The sequence below is a fragment of the Hyla sarda genome, chromosome 1, assembly GCF_029499605.1.
Source record: "Hyla sarda isolate aHylSar1 chromosome 1, aHylSar1.hap1, whole genome shotgun sequence".
In the NCBI taxonomy this organism is placed as follows: domain Eukaryota; kingdom Metazoa; phylum Chordata; class Amphibia; order Anura; family Hylidae; genus Hyla; species Hyla sarda.
In genome coordinates, this window is record NC_079189.1 from 408,506,113 (window position 1) to 408,523,482 (window position 17,370).

The window sequence follows — 17,370 nt, forward strand, 5'->3', positions numbered from 1 at the left end:
ACTGTAAGTGATCTTCTCAGTGCTGCCTGTCAGTATTAGCACCCACATATACTATAACAGTGATCTTCTCAGTGCTATCTGTCAGTAAGAACGCCCACATATACTATAACAGTGATCTCAGTGCTGCCTGTCAGTATTAGCACCCACATATATTATAACAGTGATCTTCTCAGTGCTATCTGTCAGTAAGAACGCCCACATATACTATAACAGTGATCTCAGTGCTGCCTGTCAGTAATAGCGCCCACATATACTATAACAGTGATATACTATAACAGTGATCTTCTCAGTGCTGTCTGTCAGTAATAACACCCACATATACTATAACTGATCTTCTCAGTGCTGCCTGTCAGTAATAGCGCACACATATACTATAACAGTCATATACTACAACAGTGATCTTCTCAGTGCTGTCTGTCAGTAATAACACCCACATATACTATAACTGATCTTCTCAGTGCTGCCTGTCAGTAATAGCGCACACATATACTATAACAGTCATATACTATAACAGTGATCTTCTCAGTGCTGTCTGTCAGTAATAACACCCACATATACTATAACTGATCTTCTCAGTGCTGCCTGTCAGTAATAGCGCACACATATACTATAACTGTGATCTTCTCAGTGCTGCCTGTCAGCTATTACTGACAGGCAGCACTGAGAAGATCACTGTTATAGTATATGTGGGCGCTATTACTGACAGGCAGCACTGAGAAGATCACTGTTATAGTATATGTGGGTGCTATTATTGATAGACAGCACTGAGGAGATCACTGTTATAGTACATCATTAATAGTGCCCACATATACTAGAACAGTGATCTTCTTAGTGCTACCTGTCAGTAATAGCGCTCATTTTATTCTTCACACACTAATAGTTTTCCACTTAATGCCCCACACAATGCCCCCTTTTTGCACCTTACTGTATAATAATGACCACCTTGCTGGCCACTTCAGAACTCTCCAGCGCTTGCGTCTGAGTCTGGCTGCGGCATTAAGGATGGACTGGAGAGGAGAGTGTTTGGAGAAATGAAGGCCTATTAGTAAAGAGTTACAGTAGTCAAGGCGGGAGTCAATCAAAGCAATAATGAGAGTTTTCCCAGAAGGATTTTGGCTTACTCAAGTTCATTTTGGCAAAATGTAGATTTTTTTTTATGTCTGTGGGTCTCCTGCCATAGCGTTTAATTTCATTGAAATGTCGACAGATAGTTTGCGCTGACACTGTTGCGCCCTGAGCCTGCAGGACAGCTTGAATATCTTTGAAACTTGTTTGGGGCTGCTTATCCACCATCCGGACTATCCTGTGTTGACACCTTTCATCAATTTTTCTCTTCTGTCCATGCCCAGGGAGATTATCTACAGGGCCATGGATTGCAAACTTCTTGATAAAGTTGCGCACTGTGGACAAAGGCAAATCTAGATCTCTGGAGATGGACTTGTAACCTTGAGATTGTTGATATTTTTCCACAATTTTGGTTCTCAAGTCCTCAGACAGTTCTCTTCTCCTCTTTCTGTTGTCCATGCTTAGTGTAGCACACACAGACACACAATGCAAAGACTGAGTGAACTGAGTGAACTCCTTTTTTATCTGCTTTCAGGTGAGATTTTTAGATTGCCCACACCTGTTACTTGCCCCAGAGTTGAAAGGAGCATCACATGCTTGAAACAATCTTATTTTTCCATAGTTTTGAAAGGGTGCCAATAATTTTGTCCAGCCCATTTTTGGGGTTTAGTGTGACATTATGTCCAATTTGCATTTTTTCCTCCCTTTTTTGGTTTATTCCAAGGGAATAAACATGTGTATAGCAAAACATGTGTTACTGCAATCCTTTCCTGTGAGAAATACTTCATTTTCTTTTTTCCATTTACAGCCATGACTGTAAGTGGAAAAATAAAAAAGTTATAGGGGTCAGAAGATGCCAATTTTAAACATACTAATTTTGGTGCATGTAGTTTATAATTTTTTATAGTATTTTATAGTATTAAAAATACAAAAATACCCAATTTATATGAGTTTTATTTTAACTGTATGGACCTACAGAATAAACATAAGGTGTCATTTTTACCGAAAAGTGCACTGCATAGAAACGGTTGCCCCCAAAATTACAAAATGGCATTTTTTTTTCACCTCACAAATATTTTATTTTGTTTCGCTGCAGATTATATTTTAAAATAAGTGATGTCACTAAAAAAAAGTACAATTGGTGATGCAAAAAACAAGACTTTATGTGGGTCTGTAGGTACAAAATTGAAAGCGTTATGATTTTTAGAAGGGAAGGAGGAAAAAACAAAAATGAAAAAATGAAAATTTGCTGAGTTCTTATAGGGGTACTCTGGCCCCAGGACATCTTATCCCCTCTCCATAGGATAGAGGATAAGATGTCTGATCGCAGGGGTCCCGCCGCTGGGGACCCACGCTATTTCGCATGCAGCTGCCACCTCTGGGAGTCTGCCGGGTCACGACTACTGGGCCGGAGTATCGTGACGTCATGACTCCCTGCCCCCCCCCATGTGACGTCTCACCCCGCCCCCAAAATGCAAGTCTATGGGAGGGGGTGTACCCCTTTAAGGGATTAAAAAAACTTAACAAAATAAGTTTGTTTAAAATCGCCCTATTCTGACCCCTATAAGTTTCTCATTTTTTCATATACAGGACTGCATGAGGGTAATTTTTTTCGCCTAGGGTAACAACATCTGCCCTCATCACACCCATAGGTCACCCCTGGGATCACCTGGTCATTGGTACCTCCTGGGTAACAATCATATGACAAGTCACATGGTAAACAGTCTTAAAATGACAACGCTTCCTGAACACATGGTATAAAATGTCCTTCACAGGTCTGGATAGTTAATAACAACAGGGGATGAGTTCATGTAGCACTTAAGAAATGTCCATACATGCTCCTTTGGGAAATAAATTGTTTTAGACACACGGGATTCATTACACTCTAGACACTGAACTATAAATTGCGGATTGGGCTGCCGGAGGCTATTTACCCAATGCCTTAGCTACTGGGGCCCTTCAGTACTAAAACACTTCTCCCCAGAACTCTAGACATATTTTATACAACACACTATTGTTACCTAAATATACAGCATTTCTGTCACTCTACGTGCTTTACTTAAGTTGCAGGGGAACCCTCTGGCCAGGAGAGCACCTTGTACACGGGGACAGGAAAAATGTTAGATACATATAAACATTTCGGCAATATGGACTGGTAATGGACACGTTAGATATAGTCCTGATTAGACATTTTGACTAATTCATATATACATTATAGAGACTGACTGAATTAGTTGTACTATGTGTGATACTGTTTTTACTCCCTATATCTAGCGGGAAGCTGTCCTTGAGTAGACCTTTGGGATCTACGCAACACCACCTCGGGGGAATCTGGAACTCTTGCTTCTTCTGGAGCTCTTGGAACTTCCGAGGCTGCAACTGATTCGCCTTCACGAACTCAGGAGCTGGTATTAGTTCAGGACTGGTAGGGCCCATAGTTGCTGGCATCTGCGCTGGAGACAGAGTTGGTTTTCTAGAGACTGGTGTATAGACCGGAGCCAATTGTGACAAGACTGGGACTGGCGTAGAGACTAGAGTAGGTTGAACCAGCCCCGATGCTGGTGAGACACAGAAGATCGCAGGTTGGGTTGGAGAAAGCATGGGGAAATCCATGGATGGGTGGATTCCCTCACCTGGAACATACTCTCTCGCAGGTCTGTCAGCTGGAGGAGGTGGTGCTGGGAGCACTGGAAGATTTTCTTTCAGACATAACTTGATTCGGTTTCGGTGAACAACTTGTGGCTCGTACCCAGGCTTTTTTACGTCATATACATCAGATTCCGGATAGGGTAAGGCCGTCACCATGTATGTTTCTGTCTCCCAGATAGAGTCTAACTTTTGGGTCCTTGGAAACGTCCGCAGCCAGACTTGCCCAATTGAAGTGGTTTGGCAGAAGCATGATGGTTATAGTCCTCCTGTTGCCTCTGCTGGGCCTCACCCATCTTCTTGCTGACAATTTCTTTTGCCGCTTGGATTCTTCTCTGGTGGTCTGAGATCCAATCCAGGGAGGCTTACGGAGAGTTGTTGAACGGGGCTTGAAGCCCAAATGTTTGGTCTTTAGGCAGCTGCCCATGTCGCCCCATCATCAAGTAGAAAGGGGTGTATCCCATAGAACAATGGACTGTATTATTATATATCTCCAATAGTTCGGTCCCACTCTTCTTGTCTTGACACAGAGGCTGCTCGCAACACGTGGATAAAGACTTGATTGAAGCGCTCACAGAGCCTGTTCCCCTGGGGGTGGTAAGCAGTAGTCTGGCGTTTCTTGCAGCCATGGAATTTATACAGTTCTTGAAAGAGTTGGGCCTCAAAGGCTGTTCCACGGTCTGTCAGGACAGACTCTGGACACCTAAGGGTTTGCACCCAATTGGAGTAGAACATCTGGGCCGCTGTCTTGGCTGTGAGGTTTTTGACGGGTACAACGACAACCCATTTAGAGTAGTGATCCACCATGGTGAGAGCATAAATGTACCCGGACCAGGTTGGAGACAACTTGACATGGTCTAGCATGCCCAACTGGTTAGGCATTTCACTCTGGATGGAATGGAGGGGTGCTCTTGCGTCCTTGCGCACGTTCTTAGTGACATTACAGACAGCACATTCACTGCGCCATTTCTCAATGTTGCTCCGTATTCCAAACCAATAGAATCTTTGCTCCGTATTCCGAACCAATAGAATCTTTGCCTGACAGTAGCTTCGGTCTTGTGGACTCCAAAGTGTCCCGACTGATCATGGTATGCCTTGAGGACTATGGCCGCATCTCTTCGGGGAACCAGAATCTGATGAAGTCGACCGGATCCAAAGAATTTTGGTATAACATTCCTTTTTGCACAAACAGCCGCTTCCTCTGTCACCACAGACGTTTCAGCTCTTAGTCATATTGGGCCCAGCGTAGACGGGTTGGTACCTTTTTTGCCAAAAGGTAGTTCAACAGATCCCCCATGACTCGACTTTTGTCCTGAAGAGTCTTCCAGGTGTATAGGTCTTCTTTAACCTATTCAGACCTGGGTTCACCCACCATGAGGGCATTCACAACATTATGGTTCACGAACCGTTGGTAGAATGGGGGCATCTCCCCTTCTTCCCACACGTCTTCATCAGGGGATTCTACACGCCGGGAGACATCTTAGTCAGTACGTCGGCATTGACATTCGACTTGCCCCTTCTGTACTTGATGGTGAAACTGTAATTGGCTAACCTTGAAGCCCAACGCTGCTCGATGGCACTCAACTTCGCAGTGTTCAGGTGGGCCAGACAGTAAATGGTGTGGCTGCCAAATAGTCTTTTAACTTTTCAGTCATGGCCCACACCAGGGCAAGAAGTTCCAACTTGAATGTGCTGTAATTTGCATTGTTCTTCTCTGCACCACGCAGGTCACGACTGGCATAGACAATTACTCGCTCTTGCCCTTCCTGGACTTGGGACAGGACAGCTCCCAGACCTTCGAAACTGGCATTAGTATACAGCCGGAATGGCTGACTGTAGTCTGGTTACGCCAAGATGGGTGGTCCTGTCAGCAGATGTTTAAGAGCTCGGAATGCTGTCTCTTGCTCTTCAGCCCATTCAATAGGTAGTCTTCCATTGTAGTTCTCCTTTGCTGTACCCCGTAGGAGAGCTGTGAGGAGTTCTGCAATTTGGGCGAAATGTGGGATGAAGCAGCGGTAGTAGCCGGCAAATCCCAGGAAGCTCCTGACGTCTTTCACCATGCACTTGATTGGCCAGTACTTCCACCTTTTCAGGATTGGGCTGGACTCCCTCTGCGCTGACAACATGACCCAAGTAATGGACTTGAGGTTTGAACAAATGACACTTTGACGGTTTAATCTTCAATCTACGCTTGATTCGGACTTGAAGGACATCCAAAAGGTGGTTGGGGTGTTCCTGGTAGGACTTGGAATACACAATGACATTGTCCAGGTACAATAGGACACTTTGAAAATTCAGATGGCCCAGGCACCTTTCCATCAGATGCTGGAAGGTAGCAGGGGCATTGCACAGCCCAAAAGGCATACTTTTAAATTCAAACAGTCCCATGGCTGTCACAAAGGCGGTCTTCTCCTGATCCTTCATGGGCACTTGCCAATATCCACTGGTTAAGTCCAGGGTGGAGAAGTAAGCAGCCGACCCGAGGGCGGTGAGTGACTCCTCGATCCTTGGCAAAGGATAAGCGTCTTTGTGTTTGACGTTGTTCAATTTCGACTCAGAAGCTCCATCCTTTTTTTTGACTAGGACAAGTTGCGCCGCCCAGGGGCTCTGACTTTCCTGGATTACGTCTGCCTCTTTCATGTCGGCCAGCATCTTTTTGGCAGTCTGATACATGCCGAGCAACACCGGATGGTGTCTTTCCTTGATAGGTGGGCAGTCACCTGTGAGGATACGGTGCTGGATCATTGAAGTCTGCCCGAAGTCTGTGGGGTGCTTGCTGAAAGCCTAACTGTACCTCTTGGCCACATTGATAATTCAATTGACTTGGTCCCTTGGGGTAGTGTCGTCTCCAACCTGGAGTTACGCCCACCGGGGCTCTGGAGGGCTCACACTGGATGCTTCGGCCACTTGAGCTGCACGCTGTCAGGCCACCAGACGTTCTGTCACAATGTCTTTTAACTCTAGGAGGTACAACTGGGCTACATAAGTGTATTTAGGCAAGTCAGTAGCAGAATCAGACAGGTTTACTAACCGCACCAGGACTCTCCCGTTGGTGACAGTGACAAGGCTTCTCGCAGCTCGAACTAGAGGATGATCTTCCATTTGCATAGATTCCAGTAGGGCTTGATTGTCCCTATTCTTGACTCCGGGACGTGCACGACACCAGAATAGGGACTCATACTCTGCAGATTTCACTTTGCTTGTTGGCAAACTTCTGCTCCGCCTGTAGAACTTTCAAGTGGTGCTGCACAGCCCACTGGCCTGAAGGGGACATATGGGAAAGAGAGGTATGCAAGGCATCTAACTCTTCAGTGAAACAATTCTTCATAATGTTCATCCCCAATAAAAACTCAGCAGACCCCTTATCGGTCACATTAGTTACAATCACACCCTGTCCGCTAAGTACATGCTCTCCCCATGTCTGGGGACTGGTTGCCCATTACACGCAACTACTAGGAAGTTAACATCATCAGGCTCACACAATAAACTAGCATCCCAATGCTGATAGAAAACACTTTTAGGTATAGTAGACACTTGTGACCCTGTATCTATCAATGCCTCCAATGGTACACCTTCTACAATAACTTTTACATAGAGGCAGGAGGCAACATAAAGTGAGAGTCCTGAGTTAGGTCGTTCGGGGATTGGACCTGATGACTGTTTTCCTGAGGGCCGGTCCACGACCTCAGGGGAAATCCGTTTAATTCCCAGCACTGCATTTTCCAATGTCCTGACTTATTACAGTAAGTGCAAAAGGGTCTTTAGTCCCTGATGGTCTATTGGGTGAAGGATTGTGGGGAGTAGGAGCAGGTTTCCTAGGCAGGAGTGGTTCACGGTCAGGTGGAGCAGCCCGGGTGGCATGCTCCTTCACAGCCTTAGTCAGTTGTTCAAAGTCCTGCCTAACACTCTGTAAATCTGAGGCTGCGGTGACTGACAAAGTAGATGACACTGGGGCGGGGCTGGTGAGGGTGCTGGTATAGGTCTGGCTACTGCCCCTAGTGGCTCTGGAACAGGTGTAAGGGGTGTACAAACTTCCTCTATCTCAGTCCCGGACTCAATCACTTGGATAGCCAGTCTTTTGAAAGTGGGGAATGACATGTTGGGGTTTTGGACCGCTAACATTCTCAGCTGGGCTTTGTCCCACTTATTATGAATAATAAATCTGTCCATTAACACCTTGTTGCCCTGCTCGGGAGTTATACCATCTAATTTTTGGACAGTCTCTAGGGCATTCTGTAGGGCTACGGCATATGCTCTCAAGGTCTCACCTGGCTTTTCATACAGCCGGAGACGTATCTCTGACGGAGAGTGTGACTCAAATACCTGGTACAGTCCTTCAAAGATCTGCTCTGAAGTCGCATTCTCGGAGGCTGGCCAGGTGCGGACTTCTTCTAACGCTGGTCCCTGGAGTTGTCCTGTGAGCAATTTTACCTGTTGGTTAGGAGGGAAAGAGTAAAAGACAAACAAACTCTGGATCCTCTCTTTGAAATCCCTCAAGGTGAAGGGGTCTCCATTGTAGGTAGGGAGGACAGGGTTCCCCATGAATACCGGTGTAGACGCTGGAACACCAGGACTGTTGATGCTGACTGTAGGCAGGTCTGGCAAGATACTGGCTACTGGCGCAGGTGATGACCTCGCTGCTGGAGATGAAGGGGCGCTGTCGCCTGGTTGATCTGGAGAGTTGGGTTCTGACATCCTGTTGAATTTTGAGTGTGCTGTCGCTTTAAGGGAAATAAGGTGCATTCTGATTTAAGATGCTTACTGTAGTGCAGCAGCGGCTTTGACTTGACTGATGGGGGTACTGTAATGGATGCTCCCCCTCTATTTTGCAGGCACGCAGCTGTAATCCATCTTGCGACCAGACTTGCGGGCACTTACGGGTTAATACTGATAGCTACTGGCACCGGAGACTAGATACTGGAAATCGTTGGTGTTTGCAGAGTCTGCGCAGCAGCGGGTGCTTGACAGATGACAGCAGAGAGGAGTGCAGCAGCCAGAGCCTCCAATATGGCTGCGCCCAGGGAACTTCCGGTTTTGGTCCGGTCTGCAAAATCTTCCCCTGTGCAACACAGGGTGGCTCTTTGGTTCCTCCTCGCAGCACTGAAGAGGCGTCACCGCTGGGGACTGATGGGGCGGAGCTGCGACCGCTTGCACGTGCGAGAAACACCGGACCAAGTTAACCCTTTGAGGTACTGACTCTGTACAGTTCACACAGTTCACAGTAGCAGATAACAGTCTTTTCTTCATCTCCCCCTCTATTTCACAAGTGCCTTGGGTATAACACTTTCCACTGATAATGTACCGTACACTTTCTGGCGCAATTTTTGTCACTCGTGCATTTTTCTCTGCAATACTGGACACAGTGCAGACTGGGGGAGGACTTGTGGCATAAGGCGCACACCCATATCCTGTTCGTAGGACACCAAAAGTTGTGGTAACGGGGTGTGATGAGGGCAGATGTTGTTACCCTAGGGGCAGATGGCATTAACCCCTTCTATTCATGACTCCAGGGCGTGGTTTATCCTTGATACCACCCGAAGGTATACCGCTAGATCCTGGGGCTAGGCAAGGGGGGCAATAATGACTCAGACGCCAAGTTATGGATAACAGTAGCTTTACTCAGGGTAGAAGGACTGCAGTGCTGGTTTTCTCCTTTTGCAAAAAGGATTCCTTTCATTCTCATCACCGTGCTTACGGCAGCAACACCTGGTCATCTTGGACATTGGAGCTACAACATGGAGGGGTGATCATAATCTTTTTTTCTTTTTGATTCACTAAATAAAATCCACCATGCAATATGGAGGAACTAATTGCCTTGACCCCTGCAGAGAAGGATCGCTATACTAAAACTTGGTTTGACTGGCTGTCTTTCCAGTCTACTCCTGAATATCGTACTTTGCTGTCCCCTCAGAACCCAGTGGCTCCTGTTCCTGGCCCCTCTATCTCTACCTAACTTCTTATCTCTTTTGTTCTCTCCCATCTGTGGACTCCTAATTCTTTTCTCCTTTCCCTTGTCTTGTCCCCTTGTGCTTGTACCCTTGTGCCCTTCTTGTGAATATCTTGTTACCTGGAATTTGATATCAGTTTCCTTACTCATGTTGCGTTCGTGTCTGGCTGGACACGATTTGGTTAATGTCAATTGAATTTTCCAGTATGGCATACTTCTCTTTCTCAGTTTGAGGTTTACTAAGATGCTTTATTGTTCCCTGATCGGAAGTTTGGTGTTATGTAACTCCTAAACGTAGACTTGTTCTGCACCAGTATACTTGTACGGTGATTGTACTTTGTTTTTTTATTTGTTTTTATTTGAAACTGAATAAAACTTTAATTGGAAAAAAAAATCCACCATGCAAAGATCAAGATTCTCACATACAGTGTGCATATACAGGTAGACACCAACACTACACAGGTGCTGCAGTCCTCTTTGTTCAGAGTGGTTCACTTTTACTTTTCTTCTCCATCTGTCCTGGGCATCATGAAGAATTGTCGCCGCCGAATCTGCGAGACACACATTTTAGACTCCTCGCTTCAGCATCATCCTCATCTCTATACAAACGTCCCATGATATTGCCTCACTACTACTATGTGGGGGCCATATTAGTATAAGCCCACTCAGTGTCCCATATAGTATTAGGTCCCCTTTATGCTCCTATATAGTAGTGATGCCCTCTCTGTGCTCCCATATAATAGTTTGCCCCCCTCTGTGCCCCCATATGGCAATCAGACACCCTTTGTGTCCCATTTAGTAGTAAGCTCCCTTTGTGCGCCATATTAGCTCCCTAGGTAGGCAGGCAGCCCCCCACATTCGCTAGGTAGATATCCCTCCCTTAGACTAGGTAGGTAGGCAGGCAGACCCCCTCCTTACACACATTAGCTAGATAAATCCCCCCCCCTCAAGATTAGGTGGGTAGGCAGGCAGGCAGCACCTGCGCCCAATTAGCCAGGTAGATTCCCCCGCCCCACCCCCCCCCCCCCCCTTAGATTGGGTAGGTAAATAGGCAGGTAGACAGGCAGACCCACCTTCCCACCTCACATTGGTTAGTTAGATCTCCTCTCCCTTAGATTAGGAAGATGAATAGGCTGGTGGTAGGCAGGCAGACCCAAGTACCCCCCTCCCTCCAATTGACTAGGTAGATCTCCTACTCCCTTAGTTTAGATAGGTAAAGGCAGGTAGACAGGCCCCCTCCACACAAACTCACAGGTATAGGTGTATTCCCTGCCTAGCCCCTTAGTTTAGGTAAATAGGCAGACAGACAGAGAGCGGCCACCCTGCAGGTATTGGACTTCTTTCATTCTTGGAAAGGCCTCTGAAAAATGAAAGAAGCAATCTGATTGGTTGCTATAGGCAACTCAGCAACTTTTCCTCTGGACAGGTGTCAGGACCTTGTGTGCTAGTGTTAGTGGCCAGCCAGGTCCGCGGTTCGGGTGATCATTTTCACTTTGCCAACATGTTATGGCAGTCTGTTACCTCTGATTCAACAAAAAACTTAGAATACACCTTCTTTTATACAGAAAATTATCAGAATATACAGTGGTAGGGTAGTTTCACACGTTTTTCAAAGAAAGGCTGTTTTTGTTCCACTGTGGTCAGATGGTACACAAAAGTTTATAGTGAAATATTAATACACTGCAAGCAATTCGTCTTTCTTTGTTGATGTTTCATAGCTTTTTGAGGGGTCTGTGGATGTTGCTGGGAGAAATCCAAATCAGGTTTTAGTTAATGGATTCGTATACAAACTGGGCTTGATTTTTAGTGTGCCTTGTATATTTGGTATCAGGTTATTATGGGTGTAGAATGCTGTGTGCATATGCTTTTAAGGGACATCTGCAGCAAAAGACAACTTATCCCCTATCCACAGGATAAGCGATAAGTGTCTGATCGGGGGGGGGGGGGGGGGTTAAAAAGGTATGTAACCAGCCCCCCTAAACTTTCCAAAGGTGTCAAAAACTCACTGGGAAGTGACCACACGCCCTCTTCGTTTTATGATGTTTGTTCTGTTTGGATGATCACTGGTCAGCTGCTCAGTGATGGCTTTTTGTTCTGTTTTTTTTTTCTTTCTTTATAAATTTAGTATGCTTTTCTAGTTTTTTTTTTTTTTTCCATAACAAAATCATTGGCACAAGCGCTGTCCCGCCTCAGTCAGCGACTGGCGGAGTGGTACTGTGAGCTACATCGGCCACAGACGCTACAATCTGCAGTTCAGAAAAGCACAGTGTCTGTGCCACAGAGGGAACTACCTGATACCAGAGCCTGGCGGGGAGCAAAGGAGGTATGTATACACTTTTTTTTTTATTTACCCAGCCAGGGAACATAGCATTAAAAAGTTTTCTCCAGAAAATTCCTTTAAAGAATACGCTATTATAAATACCGTATTTATCGGGGTATACCACGCACCGGCCTATAACACGCACCCTCATTTTACCAAGGATATTTGGGTAAAAAAAGTTTTTTACCCAAATATCCTTGGTAAAATGAGGGTGCGTGTGTGTGCATGCGTATACCCCGATACAGCCCCAGGAAAGGCAGGGGGAGAGAGGCCGTGGCTGCCCGCTTCTCTCCCCCTGCCTTTCCTGGGGGTCTAGAGTCCTGCTGCCGCCGCTTCTCTTCCGCTGGCTATCTGCCGGCGCCGATAGCCAGGGGGAGAGAAGGGGCAGCGGCACCCATTGCCGATGCTGCTGCCCCGTTGCCTCCCCCATCCCCGGTTGTATAATTACCTGTTGCCGGGGTCGGGTCTGTGCTGCTTCAGGCCTCTGGTGTGCGTCCCATGCGTCGTTGCTATGCACTGCACGGAGCGGTGCAATGACGAGTGACATCATTGCGTCTCACAGCGCATAGCAACGACGCAGGGGACGCACCCCGGAGGCCTGAAGCAGCGCAGACCCGACCCCGGCAACAGGTAATTATACAACCGGGGATGGGGGAGGCAATGGGGCAGCGGCACCGATAGCCAGGGGGAGAGAAGGGGCAGCGGCACCGATAGCCAGGGGGAGAGAAGGGGCAGCGGCACCGATAGCCAGGGGGAGAGAACGGGCAGCGGTACCGATAGCCAGGGGGAGAGAACGGGCAGCGGCACCGATAGCCAGGGGGAGAGAAGGGCTGGCAGCAGGGCTCTAGACTCCAGGACAGGCAGGGGCAGAGAAGCCGACAGCGACGGCAGGTCTCTGCACCTGCAAAGCCGCTGCAGTTCATTGATTTAAAACGCCCGCTTTAAATCATTGAACTGCAGCGGCTTATCGGCGTATAACACGCAGGTAGACTTTAGGCAAAAAATTTTAGCCAGAAAAGTGCGTGTTATATGCCGATAAATACGGTACTTGAAATTAATGGTATTTTTGAAGGAGTACTCCAGAAAAAATAAATTGTTTTTAAAATCAACTGGTGCCAGAAAGTTATACAGATTAGTAAATTACTCCTATTTCTATTTAAAAAAAAATAATAATAATAATTGGGCCTTCCAGTAGTTATCAGCTGCAGTTTGGCTTTGAATGGGCACTGTCATCAAACATGATTTTAAACATTTGATTTGTGGTGTCCCGATACCGTACCTTGGTTATGGGTCCCCAAAGTCAGAGTTCCTAGTAACTGTGGGGTTCCGCTTCTTTAGTCATCCCCTAGTCACCCCTCATATAGTTATATTGCTAAAATAAATGTAAATACTGTATAGAAAGTGTATACTTACCTTGCATAGCGTCGCAGGGCCTGCAGGTCATGTGACTGTAGTTTAGTCTCTATGGTAGGTAAAAGGACCTTTGGAGATTCTGGGTGATGTGATACCCACAATGCCTTGTAAAGCTGATTGACAGATGGTGTGGACCAATCCTAAAACGGCCAGCCCCTGCCCATATAAGGGAGCTGAAGCCAATAGACGCTCTCTTGTTCCTGCGCTGCAAAGAAAGCAGCATCTCTTTGCTCTTGGGTTCCGGATCGTTGGAGAGTCAAGATCTGCGCAACTTACAATGACAAATACTAGGCCACAGCCTGCCGGCCTTGGCCTGAAACGAAACAGTGAGTTCTTACAACTTCCCTGCTTATGCTAGCGAGACCTCTGGACCTAAACATAACCCTAAATCCAGCGGATCTGCGCATACTAAATCCTACTAAGCTAAAAAAAACTTACAAAAGTACCAACCATACGTCAATCTCTGCTAAGCTGTATATAGACTCTGTTATAAACACTGTTCCTGTATTTGCACGTTACAGAAAATCTTCAGTAAAGTTTACGCAAGTTTTCAGCAAAGCTCTGGTTGTGGACAATACTTTATTCTACATCTCCCTATTGCTTTTGGGAAGGGTGGCGATAGGCCAAGCCATACAGCATTTAACCCTCACCCTGGCGTCCCGACTGACAAGAGTTAATTATAACCGTGATATACCTCACAGCAACACCCCAACTGCCATACACCCCCCCTCCCAAGGCACCACAGATTCCTTATGCCAAATAAAAAACTTTTGTAATTGGCTTCCATAAAAAAAAAAAAAAAAAAAAAAAAACATTTTATGTTAGTTTTTCATTAGTTTTTGAATACTTCTGGCCACTAAGGGTCTCCCTTCTTGGGCAGAACACTTTCTATCTGGTCAAAATCTCAGATTTTGGTCTCCTGCTTGTAATGGCAGGAGTCCAGACTCAGGAAGTGTTTCTCTGCACTGAGCTTGATTAACAGCTACAAAGAGCCTGACTGAAAGCTGCTGCACAGAGCTTTAGGTCTTTTATTCATCACAGCACTGCAACCATGAGAGGGCGGAAGTGGTCCCCCAGCTTCAGTTCAGAAAACACCTACTTTCTTTTGCTGGAAGATTTTAAAGGTACTAGACACAGAAAAAATGTCAGAGCTTTAAAAAGCTAAGGGTAGGAGGGGTGTAAAGAGTAGTTAGGGAACATAGCCTGTGTTAGTTTCGAAAAGTTTATTTAGTGACAGGTACTCTTTTGTTGTGTAGTCTTTCCAGTCTGACATGGTGCTCCCTGCAATAGAAATAAACTCAGCACTTATATGCAATAAAGTATGTGTAGATTTATTCCGCATATTCAGCAATCCAACAGATTATTTACATGACGTTTCGACCCATAAGAGGATCTTCATCAGATATCTAGGATTGCTGCGGAGGCTGGTGCTGGTAATGATAAGGTCGGAATAAGTACATGCTGGGTACGAAAAGGATGTAGCCTGTTACGCCCCTGCTGCCTTGCCGTATGTTCTGTCCTGCACCTGTCTGAATAAAGAGAACCATTCTACAACGCCAGGTTAGTGCCCCATGAATTTCTTCTGTATTACTATATGTATTGCTATATTCACTTGCACATAAGTTTTACTACTAACCTTTGGATGGTGCTGAAAATCATTTACCATAAAATGACATATTCCGTGACAGTAACAGAACTATGCATGGATAGAACAGATAAACAATTCTAGAGCTGATGCAGAAGAATGAGGTCATCTTAATAGGCAAATGTATCATAAAATCAGATTTAAATGGATCAATAATACATTGTTAGGAATGATGATAGCATGTTATTGTTAGATTACATTACAATGGCATTAACCTGGCAATGATATAATTACATATAATGGCTTGGTGGATTTATTACAGTCACACCATGATTCAACTGACTACCTATTCCAAGCACATCTTTAGAAATTGAAGTCCACAAAAAAAGACCATTGCCGGACACCATGGTGAGTGCAGTATTTCACAACTCTTGATATACATTGTAAAAAATATGACATTTTTTCTTACTGGGTTTATGTAAATTAAGACGGATAGCTGGAAAATTAGAGAATAAATGTCCGCATGGATCCTTCATTCTACAACCACTGATCCCACTTTTGCCTACTTCACCTTCTGGATATAATGACATTGTACATACTGACAATAGATTGTGGCATTTTGTGATAATGTGGCATCCATCACTGCAGCGGGTACTTGGCTGCTATAATCTAGTAGTCATCATGCCCAATAGTCAAACGTTTTTGCAGAGTCCATTAAAGTCAAGGGGACTCTAAATTCTGCCCAGAATGTGTGTGTTGAGCGCAAGAAAATCAGCACAAATTCAGCACAAATTCCACACACATTCCACAAGGAATATACAAAACTGCAAAAAAAAAAAAAATCCTCTGCAAGCTTGGCAGAAAGGAATCTAATAAGAAGCACAGAAATTCCACCATGTGAACATAGCCTATAGGTTTTTTTCTTGGACTAGCATGTAAAATGCCAATCTTAGCAAATTCCCCCTTCCAGTAGCCTTTGGATATTAATATTTTATGAGGTTATAACTAAGAAGCTTATGGGAACCACATAATGACAGAATTACAAAGTAGGGAAATTCTGCAACACACATCTTTAACTTTTCATGTTGGATGGCAGCTACCCATTACTGCATCTCCTGAAATGAAATTGGCAGAACAAATCACTACTTTACAAGATCTGATGTCTAAACTGTAATGTTATATGTATAAAGTTTTTATTTATTTATCTGTCTTTCATTTCATAGCCCACATTTTCTGCAGCTCTATACAGAGATTGTCACCATTCCCAATAGTGTCTGTTACCAATGGTGCTCCTAATGTTAATTCCTTAACTCAGATGCAAACACTAAAGCTACCCATACATATTAGGTATGTTGGTCAAACCCACCAATTTTGTCAATATTAATCGACCAACTCATGTGTATAGTGGCCTCTCAATTCTTCCCACAATGGCAGATGTCACAGGAAGAGAAAGATTGGGGATGTTGGATTTCAACTGCCCAATCATTTTGTTCTCCAGGAGAGAATACATGCATGCTTGGTTGAGCCGAGTGTTCACGTGTATGTAGGAAACAGAGCTTAAAGGAGTATTCCAGGAAATTTTTTTTTTTTTTATATCAACTCCAGAAAGTTAAACAGATTTGTAAATTAAAACAGGGGATGTGCAGCTCACAATTAACTAGCCGAGGTAAGGAGGTTGTATACCTACACCTGGTGTTAGAATTAAAATAGCAAAATTTAAACAGTGACCAACCCCTCAAGGCCAGCATCAGTTTCCTGATACATAGATGAAAAATATTGATAATAATGACTGGATCGTGCTCCAATTATAACATGAAAATATAAAATATATTTAAAATATAAAAAATGTAACAGTTAGTCCTCTACAGCGAATAGTTAGTCCATCTACAGCGAATAATTCCGAAAGCGGCTACCATTTCAGCTGGTCTGTGGCAGGCAGACCGCCACGAAGACGCATGCCAGCGTCTGTTACCATCTCAAATGTGCAGACTTCACGCTTTAACTCAAGGTGACATGCTGTCGGGACTTATTGCAGGCTGGTAACTATAATATATCCTTCTATTTCCATCATTTTGGAATCTTTACCACTTATGGGACTTGAGCTCATTTCCGGATTACCGGAGGCCGGATTATCAAAAGTGATATCATATTGTTGAAATTTTCCAATGTTAGCTATCGGTGTTTGTTTATATTGATATTTTATGTCATATAATCTATTTTATATATTAATTTCCTCGGGACAAGGGCCCTGTGCTTCGAGGACTAACTGTAAAATGTTTTATATTTGAATTATATTTTATATTTTCATGTTATAATTGGAGCACGATCCAGTCATTATTATCAATATTTTTCATCTATGTATCAGGCAACTGATGCTAGCCTTGAGGGGTTCGT

General features: G+C 44.8%; 1 protein-coding gene across 4 annotated transcripts in view; it reads left to right on the forward strand.

The window, feature by feature from the left end:
* P2RX2 (purinergic receptor P2X 2) overlaps positions 1 to 17,370 on the forward strand; it is a 60,495-nt gene that overhangs the window by 15,142 nt on the left and 27,983 nt on the right. Inside the window, exon 1 of one of the 4 annotated variants that reach the window (XM_056528643.1) lies at positions 14,606 to 14,951. The exons of the other annotated variants lie outside the window; for them this stretch is intronic. The gene's annotated coding sequence lies outside the window, so the exon portion shown is untranslated. Of the gene's footprint in view, positions 1 to 14,605; positions 14,952 to 17,370 lie in introns of those variants that run through there. 4 annotated transcript variants of the gene reach the window in all.